Source organism: Strigops habroptila, chromosome 1 (genome assembly GCF_004027225.2).
Source record: "Strigops habroptila isolate Jane chromosome 1, bStrHab1.2.pri, whole genome shotgun sequence".
NCBI lineage: Eukaryota > Metazoa > Chordata > Aves > Psittaciformes > Psittacidae > Strigops > Strigops habroptila.
In genome coordinates, this window is record NC_044277.2 from 25,780,670 (window position 1) to 25,799,636 (window position 18,967).

Consider the following 18,967-nt stretch of genomic DNA (forward strand, 5'->3'; position numbering starts at 1 on the left):
GCGAGCGAGGGAGGGAGGGAGGGGTGAGGAGATGAGAGCGCCGCTTCCTCCTCCCGAGAGGCCGGTGTGGGAAGGCAGTGCCGCGCAGGGCTCCGCAGCGGGGTATGGGGTGCGCCGCCTCCCCCAAGGGAAGGCGGGGAGGGGAGAGAGGGGGAGCCCTGGCGTGGCACCGGCGCGGCGGCTGGGGGACACCTTCTTGGGCAGGGGGTGAGCGGGGCGGTGGCAGGAGGAGCCGTCCTGGCCCCTCTCACACAACCACCTCAGCCGAGGCACACCTGTGGCCTTGACCGTGCCGTGCCGTGCCGTGCCGTGCCGGGAGGGGGGCACCGGTGGGCGAGGGGAGCCACGCCGAGCTGCGGTGGCAGTGGCGGCCATCACCCAGCCCCACAGCCGGCTCGGAGCTTCCCGCTGTGCCCCGTCAGGTTTCACCTGTGCAGTGCACAGGTTTTTGCTAATCACAAAGGTATTTTTAACAACATCTGTGGCATAATCTTTCTGCTGACCAACTGACTGGTAACTAAGTATGTTTAATAGTAGCTCGACTCCACAGAATTCCAGAAAATCCTGTAGATGCGCAAGTTGGGAGCATGAGAGCAGGGGGCTGTTGTCTCAAGCCATGATACGCAGAACGTTAAAAAAAGGCTTCGTCCTCTTCCACAGCAGTGGCATAGCCAGTGAGTAACTGAAGAATGACAACTGTGTGCTGAATACAACCTGCACATTGTAATACAGCATGGGAAACAAGGAAAATGACTGCAACATTTTGATAAGAGTCCCATACTTCCACCCACTGCAATACGAGATTAAAGTACAAACTAAGTAGAAAATAGACCTGCAAGGCTTCAAATGTCATTACAGGGATATGATCAACTCTGGATAAATAATGCAGTATGTCAGTAGTGGAGCTTACTCAGAACAGATGTCGCATCAATAACAAACTTGTTCTCTGTAACATGAAATGACTCTGAAAGATGTATGAACAAGGCGCAAGCCCAAGTCACTCGCCAGGCCCAGCGAGTGGCAGTGTAGTGAAACTTCTTCTGACATGAGGAAACAGAAAGTTTATCACAAGCCTGTGGCGCTCAGCCTGAAGTATGAGGTGCTGAAGAAAGGCCAGGAGAGATTAAGAAGGCTTGAGGTTATTTACTCTCAATGCTGTTAAGCAAGATGGCAATTAGGAAATTTAGCTGCGAAACAACTTTCTGCCTGGCAAAGGAAAAAGAATGATAAAGATGGGGAAATCGCAATCAAGAAGATCCTGCCAAAAAGTCAAGATACCTGCCAAAAGGGATGAATTAAAGACACTTATGAAACAAGCTAAAAGGAGCAGGACTGTCAGGGTCCTTTCTCACCTGTTGAATAAAATTGTTTTTAATGGTTTTCTTCAGATGTTTCAGAGTGCTAATGAAGTTATACTTGCTTGGAGAATAAAGATGCAGCAATTTCTGTGTCAAAAATTATCTTGGTAGTATAGAAGGATTGACAGGAGGGTCTTTATGGGCCTTTCGGACTTCAGAGAGTGATTTGCATGACTGTCTCAAAAGGGATCTGTGTACAATTCTGTAATGATATGCTAGGAGAAGAATTCTGCTGATGGTTTAACCTGGCAGGCAGGTAAATGCCACCACACAGCCACTCACTCATTCCACCCCACACACAGTGGGATGGGGAGAGAATGAGGAAAATGGAAAAGCTCACAAACTGCACAGCTATGACAACATCATTACCACGTGGTAATGATCATCTTTGAGCATTCAAAGGTTTTTGTTGTTTTTCCATGATGGGAAGTACTCCTCAGGTGTGTTTGAAAGATGGGAGAAAGAATAGCTAGCCGGAGTCTAATTGACAGTAAGTGAGGCTGGGAAGGGGTTAGCAGCTTCCAGTGTTTAAAAGACTCCTGATGGGTATGGCCAGAAGTTACACTCTGGGAACTGGAGAATTTGGTGGTTCCAACAAATGTGTGGTAGTCAGCATGTTACAAGGCATGAAACAAACTTCATGACATATTCCTGAGCAAGGCAAAAGGCATATATTGCCTTAGATAAATTGCCATAGATCTGTTTGCAAGAATAAGTACATGGGTGAGGACATATCCTATGTCATATGCTAGACCAGTTCTGTAAACTCAATCAGTTTAATCCCTGAGGCAACCGTTTCAGCAGTAGAACAAGTGAATCTTTTGTACAGTTTGTATTTAAATTTGGATTTGTGAACTGCTCTGGTGTTAGTATACAAAATTATCCATGGTAAAGTAATATGCATATGAGTAAGTTCAGGGAAGTAAATATTGTGTTCTGCTGTGTTGTTAATGATGCATACATTTAACCAGCTACAGCCTTTAATGAATACAAGGTTTTATTTAGAGAATTTTCTGTTTCTAAGCAAAATTGCTATCTCTTCTCTAATTATAATAAATACACTGTAGGTAAAATATGCAAATGGTATTTTTGGAAATACAATTAGTCTGGAAGTTTTATTTCCTTTTGCAGGAAAGAAATTCTCTAGTATTCTCACTAGAGAATACAATTCGCTAGTGGGACCTTTGAAGGAGCTATTACCACTATCTGTTTGTATAAAAACAACAGGCATTTATGAAAAATATAAGTGGAAAATATATGAAAATTATTTTGAATTGCTTTATGAAAAGACACTGTCAGTTTGTTGAATAATGTTGCATCTCTATTTTATGTATTGGACCAGAATCAACTGTATGTTCTAAACCTGAAATATAAGTTCATACAAATCTACCTTTGTTCTTACACCTTTGTTTGTCCTCTCTATGTTTTATGCAAGTTATTTTGCCTAGATATAGTTCCATTATGTTTTTTAGGAATTCTAACATAAAACTAGGCCTAGTTGTCTAAAAAAGAATTCATAGAAAATATTCAATATATGGGTTATTCTACTAAGACAAGCACACAGTTTATGGCAGGCAGTCAGACAGCTTTGAATCTTTCCTGGATGTAGCTGTAACTTGAGTTGCCTTTGGTAATAAGCACAAGATACTTAACGTTTGCAAGATAAAAATTAAGAGGCATGCCAGTGCTTATCTACACAGATGAACATCTGCCCTTTCAATTTTAGGTTATTTCTGTATTATGTTAAGGAAAAATAGCAATGACAAAACATTCTGCACAGAGACATGAATTATTCAAAAACATTCTGTATCTGATCTGAAACACAAAATGCTGCAGTGGAGGAACAGATTCAAAACCAACAGAGCAGAGCAGAAGTGGTTGTGGATATCCTGTTATTGGACCGGTGACTTGCTTTTAATCAATTTTCTATGAAACAATCTTTACGACATGTTTAAAGCCATGCCAAAATTACAAACCATGGCCACTGAAGCATGGTGAAGCAGGCCCCTTACAGTGTCATTCCACCGATAAATTTCCAGTAGTGTTCTTCCAATAGCTACTTCAGAGAACATGTATTTGCTCCATATTTTTGATAGATAACTCTTTGTTGTATTTTTGCACAGTATGTTTTACTTGGTTCCGAGAGCAATGTGATTCTGAATGCCTGTTCTGTAAAAATTAGATTGTCCATGGAAAACCAAAAATATTTAGTAAACTTCACCCTCGGTATTGTAAACTACCCTATGAATCAACCAAAGCACCATGCTGGGGCAGTGTCTATACCAATCTGTGAACGCACTGGGGTGGCTGGAGCTCAGTACCCAGCCTGAGCAAAATGAAAGCATGCTTCAAGCCGGTGGCAAAATTCCGGTAAAGATATCCTCTACTTACAACTAGTAATTCTTATCTTGTTTATTTGAAATGCCTTATTCTATAAATAATCCAGTTGAAGCTTACTGATAATGCTACTTTATATCCTATATAACTATCCAGATGCACATTCATTTTGGGAGAAGTAATTCTTCAATTTTCATTTAGGAAAGGCTTCCTATTACCTCAGAGTTTTTCCTACAGAAAGATTTCAGGGCATGCATTTTTATTTATAAGTAAGTACTTTTAGAAATAGTAGAACTTTCCCCTCCCCAGTACTGCCAGATCTTTCTCTGTCCTCGTTATTTTACTAAAGTCCAGCTCCCAGAAACAAATTATTATATAGGCTGCATCTAATCCTCTGTTCCCAAAAAAATCTGGAAAATGTGTCTCAGTCATACTTCTGATTGCGCAAACACTTTGTCAAAAGTAGCTCCTTAAATATAAATTAATTTCAACTCCATATATTTTGTAGGTCTGATTCATAATTTCTTAAATAGTTAAGTCTGGCTCTATTGTGTTGTTCTAATTTCTTTTAGATATAATGCCATGCTACAAACAGCATTTTCATTTAAATGTAAGAATGTACAGTTTGTTCTTGCTGGTATTCAGTGTGTACTTCATGCTGCCTTCTCAGAGTCAGTGGTGCACACTGGGTAGAGGATCAAGGCTTCTCAAAGGAGATGTTGGAAAGAGAGTAACATAATTCTGAAGATGTCAAAATTGCAGTTGAATTCATCGTGGATTTCATGTTTCTCAGTCCTTCTGTTATGAAATACCGATTGTTCCTAGTCACTCCTGAGCCTGCCTGTTGTGAAAGTCAGGTTGCACCTCTTAGGGATAGTGACAAATCCACGGGAAAGATTTGTGTACTTGCACAGATGCTTGAAAAGGGCGAAAAGAGGATTGTGTGCAACGCAAACTGGTCAGGGCTGGCATATATGAAGGCACAACGGTTTGAAGAATAATGTAAAGAATGATTAACAATAGTTTTCAAAACAAGGACAAAACCTCGGGTTGAAACAGCTGAAATTCTTCAGTTACAATAGGTTGCAGTGTCCTGTACTCCAACCTACTTTTTTTGCTGTGGCTTCTGCATTCCTCCCTCCTTTAATCTATTCAAAATCCAGCTGTCATAAGTATCCTGTTGCTTTTGCTGCTTCACACGTTTCATTGAATCACACTTTTGTTGTGTTGCTCCAGTCAGAAGTGAGGAAGAGACTGTGAGAGAAACATCAAAACAAGAGTATCAAGTAGTGAAAGATGGAGCATTCAGGAGTAGCTCTTACAGGCAATTAAAAGGGAAAATAAAAGCTTTCAGTCCTTGAACTGGGCAATGTAATTACTTGTAGGGTCTTAGAATCACAGGTGTTTTTTTCTTTCCTGTTTTTCCTATCATCTATCACAGCTATTTGTAGCATTTTATTTGTGATTACATTCTCAGGAGAGCAATGTGTGCTTGTGTGTTTGGGTGGGCACTGTTGTCCTGGAGTCCTGTCCTTAATAGGCCTTTCAAGTTGTGCTGTAAGACAAACTAAGTAAGTGGGGGGGGGGAGGGGAGACTAGATGATCAAAATATTTTGGTAAAAAGTACAGTTACTCCTGATTTGGCATTTCACTGATCCTTGTGACCGCTTACGTGGCAGCCATTTTCACTTTTAGTGCAGTTGAGAGTCAGTGCTTTTTTGATTCTGTTGCAAGACAATCAAAATGTTAGTCTGTGATTTTATTCTGACATTCTCATTTTCTAAAGCTGACCAATAATAATTAAAAGTGACAAATGTATTTTTTTTTTCCTCTACTGCCAGTGACCTGCAGCTTTATCACAGAATGGGAGACGCAATTGCTGGAAGTTAGGGGAAGTCACTTTTTACAGTACTCAACACATACTTACCTCAAACTTCTGCCTTTGCTTCTGTTAGGTACCCAAGGAAAACAAAAGAAGAGCCGTACAAAGGGTTTTGTCCCTTTAAATATTAGATTTCTAAATTGCAACAGCACAGTTTGGTTAAAGCTGCACCTCTATAGCAACACCACTTTGACCACACTTTGCAGTTGTATGTGAACGTGCCGTGTTATTTTAAGTCACGATGTTTTATTTGTCACATCTGTTAACTGCTTCATGACTGTAAAAGGCATTAGACTGCAAGGATCTTGGAATTTAAACAGTGAAATTAGAGGTATGACCAGTCTGTAAATAAGTGGGTGGAAAGCAGAGGCTGCAGGTTACAGGAGAGGGAACTAAAGGGGAGTTCACATTGTCTGTGTGCATGTCTGTGCTTTAATTACACATAGGTGTCCTTAAAAAAACCCCAATAGCCAGGCCAAAAAGCAAACCAGACAATGAGCAAGTGTTACAGAAAGCTTTAGAAACAATAACGGGATTTTCTGTTCTGTACCAAATATATTATCAAGCCTCTCATAAGCCTGCCTAATCATAACTTGCCTCACCCTTTTGTAACTCAGTGTTTTGTTTTGTGTCCTGTCTTGTTTTTCAGGCCACAGGAATGGTCTGCAGCTTGCACTTGGTTTTAGATGTGTTTAAGGATAAAATGGGATTTGACTTGGGTGGTGACTTGGCAAAATTTTTGGAAGCATTTGCCAGTAATAACTGTACTCATAGCTTGTTTGTTTTTCTAAAGAAAGTATGCAGTACACTAGATGGGCATTTTTAAGGACCAATTTGAAAAAACATGTAGCTGAAGGCACATAAATAAATAAGTACTGACTATATGTTTTCCCATCCGAGAATAAATGGATTATTCCACAATCCACTGAGGTACAGTTTATCTCTTTTTCTTTTTTTATAGGGTCTCTCTGTCTGTTTCATTTTCTTGTACATTGGCTGAAGGATTATTTGTCTGAATGCGTGATTATTCCTTTCTCATTACTGTAAATACAGCGTCAGTTTGCATAAGATGTGCCATATTTATGGAATTCCCATGCAGTTGTTCCTCTTTACCTCATGTTAGACAAAATGCAGAATGTATTCCAACTTCAAGGTCACATTTTGAAAGTAAACACAGACCTCTCAGTGTGAAATGCTAAGGGCCACAATTTCTTTCATACAGTTTTGCTCCTTAGGAGCTATAATTTAAAGTGAAATTTGGACCCAAATATTATTGTGTTCCCTCCTTAGATTTGTATTGTAAAATTTTCCATCACAGTTTCTAAAAGAAGAGTCCTGCGTATTTTTTAAGTCATGAGTACATCTGATGTGTTTTGTTATATATATGATGCTTTTAATTATTATTTTTAATTTGCAATAAAGCCTTCACATTTCAAAGCAGCATTATATAACCTGTTAAACCCAAATAAATTTCCTGATTCAGTATTGTTATATGTTCTTTTACCAAAGGGCATTTAATATCAAAGGTGGGGAGTGGCAAATGCAGCTAAACTGCAGAATCCATAAGACAAAAAATAGAATAGTAGGAAATATTTGCTAAGCTCATGTTCTTGAAACACAAGACCGACAACACCACAGACCACCTACAATAGCTGTGATAAATTCCAAAAAGAAAACCTGGGAAAAGCTGCTCATGAGAACCTTTAAGGTCAGTATTGTATTAGGGCATTCTTTCCCTGAAGAGCATTCCAGTCTGTCAAAATTAGCAGTTTCACCACTGAAAATCTTTGGGGTTTTGTTTTTTTTTCCCAGCAGGATGTAGAGCAAAGTCAAACACTTGGCCACCTTCTACTCATGTTTTGGGACTCAAACCTGTGTTTTCGGTGGTGTAGTTTGTATGGATTTAGGGAGTCTTCAACTGTGGAAGTGCAAACCACTTCAGAAAAAGAGAGATAAGAACCCCCACCCTGAATGAGCTATCTGTTATTTGCATTAAATATGCATGAGTAACACAGTGATGGTAAATTTTGATAAAAATAAAAATCAAAATCATCAAAATGAACCATGAAGCATTACAGGCATCCAACAGTAAGACTTATTTCACCTTAGCAGCTATGTCTGAAGGAAAGCAATAGCAATAGTTTGATCAAAAAAGCAGGGAAATAAAATCTAATGGATATTTAATAATAATAACGCTTTAAAAATGCTAACGACAAATGTTATGTATTTTTCTAGTGCTTACAGGATGATCTTTATCACTCTGTCCTTATTGAATTCTACAGACTTTGAGGGAGAAGTCATGTTTTCTTCTTTCTTTGTACATCGTCTAGTACTGTTATACCTTAGTCTGGATTGTGATATCATGGGGAATACTACCATACAAAGACATATTTATAATTATATTTTAAATGAAGAAACAGCATTCAGTACAAGATAAAAACAGATGCTGTTATATCCCCCAGACTGTATTTATCTCAGTAGTCAAATTTGCTGGTGACCAGATGTACTGATTTGCATCTTCAAAGAATATTTTAGGATGAACACATGATGGAAATAAAGTCATCTGGCTCCTCAGTGGGATTGCATGAAAATCTATGAGGAGTCCCTGTGAAAAACTGGCATAGAAGCAGACAAGGCTCTTAATTTTGCATGTTCTTAAGTGGCTTAGTGTTTCTGGTACAACTTTGTTTTGGGCTCAGCCTCAGTAATACACATAGGTCTCTGCATTGCTTAAAAAGCCCCATGGTATATTACTGAAACAACAGATGAAAGTCTCACTGATAATAGCTTTATTCAACCTTGCTGAAAATGTTAAATCTAGTAACAATAAAGGCTTAACTGTTCTACATGCCAGCCAACTGTCCTCTGCATATTACAGCAAACAATTGCAGGCATTTAGCATTTCAGTACATATAAAACCAAACTACTTGGGAATGCAGGATCTGAATACATACCCCTGATGCACCCGCACAGCAGACTGGCAGAAATACACATTGTAATCAATATTGGCAATCTCATCTTTGGAAAAGTAAATGTTGTATACATTTCAGTTTTGCGTTCACACATTCAGATGAAACTGAAGAGATTGTTTCAGAGTTTCTGAAACTCCAGGGACTCTTAGACAGAATTTAGGCTTGTTCAATTTGCACTGACCTGGCAGAGTAAAGAAGATACAAGACTCTCTGCAGCTTGTATAGCCCACCTGGGACTGGAATCAGGAATAGTTTCTAGCTGATTTAGGTGCAGCCTGCATTAACAGAGCTGGCGCTGGTCAGGTTTGCTTGCCACAGCTGTATCAGCTAGTTTAATGAAAAACATCTTTTCCATCTAGTGTTGCCTTATGCACCTCTTTTGGGTAGCAAAGATATTGGCTAATGAGCAAAGGATTTTTAGCAAATTGTAATGTAAATAGTGTAGAAGTCTGTTTATTTGCATATGTAGTCATTTTGGGTCCCTGACCTGCTCATGCTTGTAAATTCTACACTTAAAAGCTAGTGTAAAATAAATCAGAGATAGAAAAGCAATGTTTTATCTGTTTTGAATTTAATCTTTGTGATTTGAATTTGAATTTTCTTCCTGAGTTTGAATCACCAGCTACAATTAAACTTATTCATCTTGATAATTCTTAGTATAAAAAGCAGGGTTTTTTTCATTGCATTTAATTGATCGTATAGTTATTGTATGATTATATGCTGCTTGTGTTTTTATTTTCCAAAAGTTGCTTTATCTGATAAGGACTAATACATTTTCACTCATAATCTATGTTCTTTATAAAAAATAGTTTCCACTCAGCCTCATCTGTTCATGACTTTGGTTTAAGTACTTGACGATACTTATGACACTGTTTTAATTTTAGATGTCAGATACACCCTCCTACTCCTCTCTGTTTTAAAACTGTTTTATTTCTCCAATCCTTTTTTCCAACCCTTCTTCCCTGACACCAGCAGCATATGAACGTCTGTGTTCAGCTCACTTCTATTAAACTCTTCCTACAGGATTTCGTCTTCCCTCTTATTTGTGCTAATACTTTTCCTTTATTTGCTTTTATTTATCAAGTTTTATCTAATGTACAGTTTAGAAATACTTCAATTGATAACAGCAAAACAATCACATTAGGACGTTCTCTCTTTATCTTAGCAGAACATAACTATACACATAATTTCAGCTACAGTAAAAAACTACAGGACCCTTTTCATTTGTGCTTAGACTCTTCCTGAGAAGAGTAAAATCAATCCTTGGAGATCCACCAGCCAAAATTTTGCCTTTTCTACTGTGGTATTCCTGGTGGCAGCAATAAGTTATTGTGTTTAGTATGAAAAAATGACAGAAAAGGTCTCATCACAGGCACTGACAGATAATGACAAAGCTTTTTGAAAGAAAGATCACCATAGATTTTAATACAGGAAAAACAATGTATTTCCATAATCTTCCTCACGGAAATTGCTGAGCTATAGTCTATGTTCTGGCATCCACTTACAAAATCTACTGACTTCATAATTTCTTGGCATCGCTTACTGACTAAGGCCTTGTGGCTTTGGCCATCTATTATTTCCACAGCCCCCTGGAAGTCAGAGCGCTGTGCTCATAGTACTCCTGATATTTTCAGACTAGCAATTCTCCAGTTATTTTAACAAGCTTTCAGTTGTGATACAAGGATGATGTTATGCCAGCGAGTAGCTTGCATGGCTGCCTTTAGAATAAGTTTTGAATGTACAGTAACAATCTCATTTTGGAACAATTGGCTTTTTTTTTCCCCAAGCTATACAAATTCTCTGCTGCATATTCAGAGAAGTAGTTTAGGGTCTTTGGAGGGTTTTTTATTTGGTTTGATTTCTTTGTTTTTGCTTTGAGAAAATCAAGAGGGCTCCTGTTACTAGTTTGTGTCACATTTCTGGTTAAAAGCTTTCCATTATGTGAGAGAAAAAAGTATTGCAGATGCCCGGGCTAGGTTCATTTAATCTCCTAGGAAAAAGCACTCCATAGCTGTATCCCGAAGCGAAAGAATGCTTTGCTGAGGCTGGGATCACATGCTCTGTACTGCCAGTGTCCTAATCCAAGGCAAACTGAAATGTTTCATAGCATCCATAAAAGACATCACAGTGCTTGGGGCAACGGGGCAGCCAGCCAATACCTCTAGAATCACTTTTCTATGGCAGTATCTTTGTGTTAAAATAAAAACATTCCCACTTTTAGAGGCAGTATTTTCAGAGATGTCCTTGTTGGTCACTTTATTTTTGAAAAATGAGCTGCAGACAGAAACAGCAAGTCCCCCAACAGTATTCCCTTAAATGCCACACATTCATAGTGTTTGGGACACATCCTGAACAGCTCAGCTGCCTTGTCACATCAAATGATAGGAAGGCATTTTGGCAGCATTTAGCCTCTGACCTTAAATTTCACTCTCAATAAGCAGAAACCAAAACATATCCCACAAAACACCGAGAAAATAGAAACTACGAGTGTGTCATTCCAAAATGAATCCCTATCACTACAGATGAGACATTTCCCTGCTTTCACACAATGGATGCTTTTATTTATTACTATCAAGACCAGAGCCAAAACTGAACAATCTCTCTTTGTATACAGATACTTCTTCTAATTTGTTAGCGGGTTGATCCTTTTAAAATTGCTAATTAGCTGAGCTGTTATTAATGTGAGTCAGATAACTGGAAAATCTCATAGTCTTATGATCATAGGGTTTTTCAACTGACTTGTCCACAAGTACCACTCATTCACCTTGTAAGTAAAGTGGTGTTTAGCCCAGAAAGAAAAAAGTAAAGTAATACAATTGACAATAAAAGGAGTGTTCTCAATACAGCATTTAACACTTCCCATACTTGAGTAAATGCTCAATTAGTTTCTTTAGGAAAAAAAAACCCACAAACAACCAAAACCCAAACCCAGACACTTACTGCAAAATTAATAGATAATTTTTAAGAAGATGAGACTTTTTTTTTCATTTCAAGTTTCTCGGGGCATACTGAAGCATCTTACTGCAATGGAGATCCTGCTACAGAATATACATCCTTGTCTGTGTTTTGTGTACTAGTGTTTTACACTGCTAAATCTTTCAGTTCCCTGGTGTCTGTCAGCATACCATTTGTTTTCAGTGTGTAGTCGCTGAGATTAAACCTAGGTTCATGTTACATAGGTATTGTCTGTAGTAATTTACAAACAAATAGTAGCATACTTTGCTTCAACTGCTCCTCCTCTTTATGTTAGATCTCTCTTTTCTTTTTGGAGACTTATGCTAAAAAGTATTGTCATTACTTTTCCTTCTTTCTTCTTCCTCTGGAGAAACACACCAAACCACCAATCCTGTTTCAGTTGCTAACCAGCCAGCTGGGGAGCAGGAAGTTGTAAGAAGCCTTTCTTGCCTGCAAGTCAATTTGTTGTTTCATACAAGTCAGCTGAGTTGATCTTAAATCACCAGCTCTGCAGTTGGTAGTAACTGGTGTTTAGCAAATGCTTTTTCTCCTTGAATCCAGACCTTTTGGTAGAAACAGTTGGAATCTGGTTATTTTCTAGAAATGCCATCTGCTGGGATGAGTTATCTAATTGGAGCAGAGGGCAATGGGAAAAATAGGACATGCAAATGCAGCTTATTGGTAAATTATAGCTTCATAACAAAACTAACTTTTACAGATGTGCAATTCAGTGAGCAAGGAGAAATTCTCTTGTAAGTTAATTGCTTTAATGTGTGTCAATCAACAACGAGCTCATACATAAACAGATTTTAGCTAACAGAGGAAAGCTAAATTTTGTCATGTTGCCTGACCTGAACTAATTAGATGGTATGTCAGATTTTAAAGATATAAATGATCATCAAAATAAAAGTTACACAGTTAAGAGTTTATTATATTGGCATAACTATTAAGATTTCAATTTTATTTCTGTAAATATAAATTACAAGACTTCAACTTGTGGATGTTCAGCATTAATAACATAACTTTGAAATGCTAAAAAGGCAAAGATGGATATTTTGCTTCTTTTTTGAGAGCATCTATAATGAAATCTTTGTTTAAAATTATCCAAATTTTAATACAAAATTTACCAAAATACTTTTAAATTGACATCATGCATTTGCAGTCAGACTTTTCAGTATGTAATAAGCTGACACAATTGCTGAATTCTGTAAATCATTTTAATACAAGATTTTGGAATTTTAATACAGATTTTTTTAAGCTTGGTTGCTAAGTGGACATATTTCAGATTACAAACGAACTCAGTTGACACTTCATTATTGAAAATAAAGTTGCCACCTGAGTAATTCATTAATACGTTTACATGAGCAGAAAATGAAAAGCATGAACAGAAAATCCAACAGGAATTCTTATGAAAACACCTTGAGTTTTCTGGAGGCCAGATCTGCCCACAGACTGGCCAGTGAATTGGCTAAATACAATATAATGACTTTTATTTTTTTCCCTCCAAGCCTCCACAAAATGGCTCTGGCCAGTCTGCATTATTAAAGGTGGTGAAATAAAATCATAACTTCCACTTGTTTGATTTGATGTTAGATTCCTTAGGCCAGCAGAGGTCCTTCTGCTAACTGTGGTAGTCTTGTCCTGCACAGGCTACTTGGGAACACTAATAAGGGCTGCCTAGGGACTCCTCCTAAACTGAAAACAAGCCCATAGAGGTTTAAAGCAGGAGTCTGCCTTTAGCAAAGCTTTTTTTATGCATTTCTGTGGCAATATAGATTTTTTCCTTCATGCCTTAAATTCTTAGACCTTGGGGAAACATGAGCTTTTTCAAGAGATGTGATTTTTTGAGTTTCTTCAGAAGCCTTAAAATATACAGCATGAAAGTTGTTCAATATTAAAAAAAGAAGAGATTTAGGATAGAGTTTTCAGAGGTACCTAAAGGACTTTTTTTCTGCTCTGAGCCCTTTATTTGCTTAGACATGGCTGAGGACACTTCATGCAGACTATGATTTTGTTTGTGCTTTGTGTGGCATCATGTAGTTTTGAGAGGAGTGTGTAAATGACCTAAGGATATGTATATTCGAATAATACACCATTCAAAAGAGTTTAATGAAGCAATTTTAAAACTACTTAAATCTGATAAGATATTTCAGTAAATAAGATTTCACAATATATATACACACATATATATCATGTCTATTCTATATACATATATAAAGTGAACCCCATCTCCTGAGCTACATCAAAAGCAGTGTGGCCAGCAGGTCAAGGGAGGGGATTCTGACCCTATACTCTGCTCTCATGAGACCCCACCTGGAGTACTGTGTGCAGTTCTGGGGCCCACAACACAAGAGGGATGTGGACTTGCTCAAGCCAGTGCAGAGACGGGTGATGAAGATGATCAGAAGGCTGGAGCACCTCTGCTGTGAAGACAGGCTGACAGAGCTGGGCTTTTTCAGCCTGGAGAAGAGAAGGCTCAGGGCAGACCTTAGAGCATCTTCCAGTACTTAAAGGGGGCCGAGAAGAAATCTGCAGAGGGACTTTTTACAAGGACATGTAGGGATAGGACAAGGGGGAATGGCTTTAAACTGACAGGAGGTAGGTTTGGATTAGACATTAGGAAGAAATTCTTCACTATGAGATTGGTGAGACACTGGCACAGGTTGCCCAGAGAAGCTGTGGCTGCCCCATCCCTGGCAGTGTTCAAGGCCAGGTTGGACAGGGCTTGAAGCAATCTGGTCTATTGGAAAATGTCCCTGCCTCTGGCAGGGGGTTTGGAACTAGATGATCTTTAAGGTCCCTTCCAACTCAAACCATCCTGTGATTTTATGATTTTAGGAAATTAGACATTTTTCTGTAATATGTTAGTATCTTTAGCAATTGTTGAGCCTCTTGAGAAAAAGCTGAGCAGTTTATATTAACCCACTGGTATAGTAAATTCAGTATTCTGTAGGGATGTGTGAGACTTACTAATAAGCACAGAAAGAATGACTCTACATGCAGCAGGGTTTCAGCAGGTCCCCTCTTGATGATTATCCAATGCCCTGGGGGAATAAAACTCACTCTCAGTAGTCATAGAGCCTGCTGAGGCTTCATAATGTGAGACTGTGGTTGAAATTCATAGTTTTATATTAACAATAATACTTTAAAAATTTCAAATCCACAAAGTTTAGGTTTTAAGGGACTCATATGGTTTTGGAGTGAGGTAGGCATTGCAGATGCTTGTAGGTGGTGTGAAAATTGGAGAAGTGAAACAAAAGTAATTAGATTTGTGGCATCAAGGCTCAGGTATTCTGTGGTTTTAATTTTTTTTTTTTTTTAATGGAAGAACTGTAAACTTTTAAAAAGTTATTGGGATGCTGGCGAGTTAGCAAGCATGGGTGTGGTAGAGTGTATAAAACCACTGAAATATAAATGAGAGGTGAAAATGAGCTCCTGGCAGTTCAACGCAATATGTGAGAAGGAGCAAGATCAAAGACAAGGGATACTGTACCTGAAACAAAGAAAAGAAACCCCTGCAGAGCAGCTGAGAGGAATTCTTTTGTGGACGAAAACTAATGCAGAAGATCTTGTGATCATGCTGTGTTCACACTGATCAGTTTGGTGCCTTTTTCAAGACATGCCCCTCCCCGCTGCCCAGATGGTGTTGGGGAGCTCAGGACTGATGTCTCAAATACCCTGAGGAAGAGTGCAAAGTAGTCTTACAAATACAATAGGTAATGCACACCTCAAAGCTTTTGTTCTAAGTTCCATGTCTTTGTGGAGTGGAGCACTGCCACAGGCATTCTTGATCCTTTTGACTAATCCTCTTTATATAACACTGACAACGCTGTGAAATTGCTTCTCTTTCCCATCAAGTACAACTGCAACTGGGTAGAAGATGATGCTCAGTACAGATATGTGCTTATGTTGGAATTCAGCTTTCTGGTTGTTATGAGTGTCCTTTAAAGAAGGCTGAAGAATGAATGTGTGACTAAAACTCTGATGGATCCAAGCTGGATGTCTGAAAATACATGTGAAGATCACCCTACATGCCTCTTTAAATAGGCATCTAATTCAAGGAAGTAGATACTTGGGAAACAAGTCTCTGTTACTCATTAGAGAATATATTAGTCAATGAAAGAAGTCTGATGTGATAGTAGGATGTGATAGTCTGATATTACCTTTAGCAGATCAGGCATTTAATAAACTAATCTGATTATGTGAAGCAGTCATCAGGTCTGGAAGCAATTGAGGTTTATAATATCAGCTGAAGCTTGAGATTAAATTTTAACATTTCATAACAGAAACTATGTGAAAACAGTGCATAAAAATCAGCTTTCTTAAATTTCTGTTCCTGGTGCATAATTAGTAAAGATATTATTTCTGTTTCTCTTTGCTGTATGGTCTTGAATGGGCTTACAACACTGCCACAGGAATCATCTTCCTCTCTCGCTGACCAAACCATGTGTCATTCCCCTCCATCTCCTTCACGAGGTCCTTTTGACCTATATCATGTTTCTAAGAGTCACCATTTTTTTTTTATGGACATCTAGTCAAAATATTTGCATGTCTTTTATTTCCTGCCTTTTCCTTTCCCCTAGTGTGTACTGATTCAAACATTCCTGACAGGCTGCCTCTCTTGGCAGCTTTATTTTGCTTATGTCCTTTTTCACTCTATGCTTATATTCCCCCCGTGTTTGTTTGGCAAATGATCTCCTCTTGTAACAGCTGAGTTTTCTGTTTCTCCTCAGAAAGACACTCCTGACAGATGTCAGCCTTTAAAAGAAGTAAAAAGAAACCTGGAAGCGAAAGTATTCAACCTTACACCCTCTATGTTTAATCAAGAATAGTATTCAGTTTAATTCAACATTATATTGTTTCCCACAAATAAGCACCTATTTAATTAATGAGTTTATTTGACATTTAGATGTCATTGGTTGAACATATCTCTCTGTTGTCACCTTAGTCTGGTTCTGAATTTATTTTTTTAATTCAGGTTTTTGTATATGCCTTTTGAAACCACAAGTTTCTTCACCCCTGCCCCTTTCACTGCCCACACACACTTTCTGTCTGAAATACAGCTCTGCTGGTTGGAGTACTATTTGTAGTGCTCTTTCTTTCTTCCTCTGAACCATCAGTCTAAAAAAAACCCCAAACAGTGCCTGGTTTATTTTAGCTTTGTGCATTGCTTATGGAAAGACAAAAAATAAAATATCTACTGATTGACTGTGTCACATTAAGAATAACATTGGTAGTGCTGTTGTTATGACAGCTTAAAGACATAATCAAGACAGATTTTGTTGGTGGAAGCAATATCTTTTATTAGACCAGCTTGTGTCACTGGCAAAATTAGACAAGTTTTGGGGCATGTGAGTCCTTCCTCAGATCTGAAATAGAAGCAGCAGATTTCAAAGCTAAGTACAAGTTGAGAGCATTATCATAAGATAAGTTATGACACTAGCTGTGTCTCAGACCATATCAAAGAGAAAGCACCTGATGTTTCTGGAGGAAAGAGGATGCTGGAGGACGGAACAGAGAGCGGAAGAGGAGTCTGAGTGATAAAGTCATCAGGTTGTTGGTGGGAGATTTTAATCTCTCAAAAGCACCATCTGTGAGTTGGAGTGTTTTGGTATCCAGCAGATATGTGAAAGCAGTCATTTTTTTTCTTTGGAAAATGTAGGCTTCCTTGAGGCTCAGGCCTAAGACATTCAAAATGCAGTGATTATTTTCTAAGAATGTTCTCTCCTTATAACTGTGTGCTTCTGTCCTTTACAGCTTGTATATGTTTATTCACACACATGGTAGTTGCTAAGTTCCACCTGCATAGTTACCCTGAGAACACTTGAGGCACTTGATGAAATGTATTATGTCTCCAGAAGTACAGGCATATGAGTTGGTTGCTCTGTGTTAAGAGCTATTTGTTGTGGGAGAAGTTGGTTACATTTTGTACTTGGGAAGGGCCTAAGTATATTCAGTTTGTTTTGGCCACAGGCAGCTTGCTTCTCGTAATGGGTTTAGTGAGGTTGGGGCCTGCGTAATTAGAAGGGTGGTTCTGGAGAGCCCTATTTCAGAACAGGATTGTCTTCTAATAAATCTTTCAATAATTGTGTGTGTATATTCCAGCACATGAAATTGCAAGTGGGAAGCATGTGTAAGAGCTTGATGATACTCTGCTACCACTACATTATTTCAACACTGTGTGTATCCAACAGTTTGTCTTGCTTTTCTTCTTGTGGCAGTCAGTCCAATAAAATATATTATTAATACATGCAAACAAAAAGAATATGCCCTTGCCTTTTAAGGACCATGTCCTAACGGCAAGAGAAGATAAATGGTGCTAACATTAGCTTTTGTATGGTCTGCGTCACCATGTGTCAAGTATGTTGATGGCACTATAGTTAAAACAACATTTATGCAATGGATTGAATCACTCTATGGGGGAGGATTGCTAATAGTGTTGCATTTAACCTACTCCCTAAATCTTTCTCTTTAGTTAGGAGCCCAACACGATCATCAGTGTATGATGATCATCGTTAACGTTTGTTAACCTTATCTACATCTCGACCTTTTGCACTTCTGATACAGTTGGTCATTCTTGGTGACTACTGGCAATGCTGAAATACAGTGTCACCGTTTAAGTGAACAGCCCACACTGTCCTGTTCACTGTTGGAAATCCAATCTGTGTCTAAATAACCAGACATCTGTATATAGTACATTGGCCTTTTCCAAGAAATCTGCTCTATTTGGGTAATTATTTATAATCCAGTTCTCTGTGGCTTCTCATAAAGCTGTCCCATGATGTCCTCTCTTTCAGCCAAAAGTTTTCCTCAAATCCTTGTTCCCTGAATGTCTGATGTATATTCCGCCCTTACATGACCAAGTTCTGCACAAGAGGGAAGTCTTTAGAGTTTCATTGAGTACCTAGTACAGGTGGGTAGTTTGCCTTTGTGGTTCTTGTAACATTATTATTAAACTAGTATTAAACATTGGAAGATTTGCTGAAGTGGTGCCCCTGTAATTCTTCGGGGTTTGGGGATGACTGTGCTTTGTAAGAGATCTTCCTCAAAGCTGTTGTATTAGCGGAACACAGAGAAAAGAGCTAAATTTTGGCAGCACTTTTTCTGAGGGTTAGTTGGCTAAGAAATTAGAGTGGTAAGGAGGAATAACATTTAAACACTTTTGGAAGATGAAGATGGACTTCTGGAAGATATCACTTCTCCATGATAAAATAAAATAAAATATAAAATAAAATATAAAATAAAAAATAAAATAAAATATAAAATAAAATAAAAGAAACATAAACGTAGCACTAGAGTTGCAGCAGTTCTTGATTTCTAGTGCTCCCTGACCTTGAAGATGTGTAACACTCTACTTCTTACCAGAAGTCATCCACATCTTAATCAATTCATACTGTGGAACTTTCTTTTCTCTAGCTGCGACAATATGTTTCCAAAATGTGTTTTCTTCTTTTTTTCCATCC

General features: G+C 38.4%; 1 long non-coding RNA gene across 1 annotated transcript; it reads left to right on the forward strand.

The window, feature by feature from the left end:
- The first annotated feature begins 60 nt into the window (after window positions 1–60).
- On the forward strand, window positions 61–1,387 carry LOC115608882. Its single transcript, XR_003991679.1, has 2 exons — window positions 61–102; window positions 661–1,387. It is a non-coding gene; the product is annotated as an uncharacterized LOC115608882 (long non-coding RNA).
- Window positions 1,388–18,967: the final 17,580 nt, after the last annotated feature.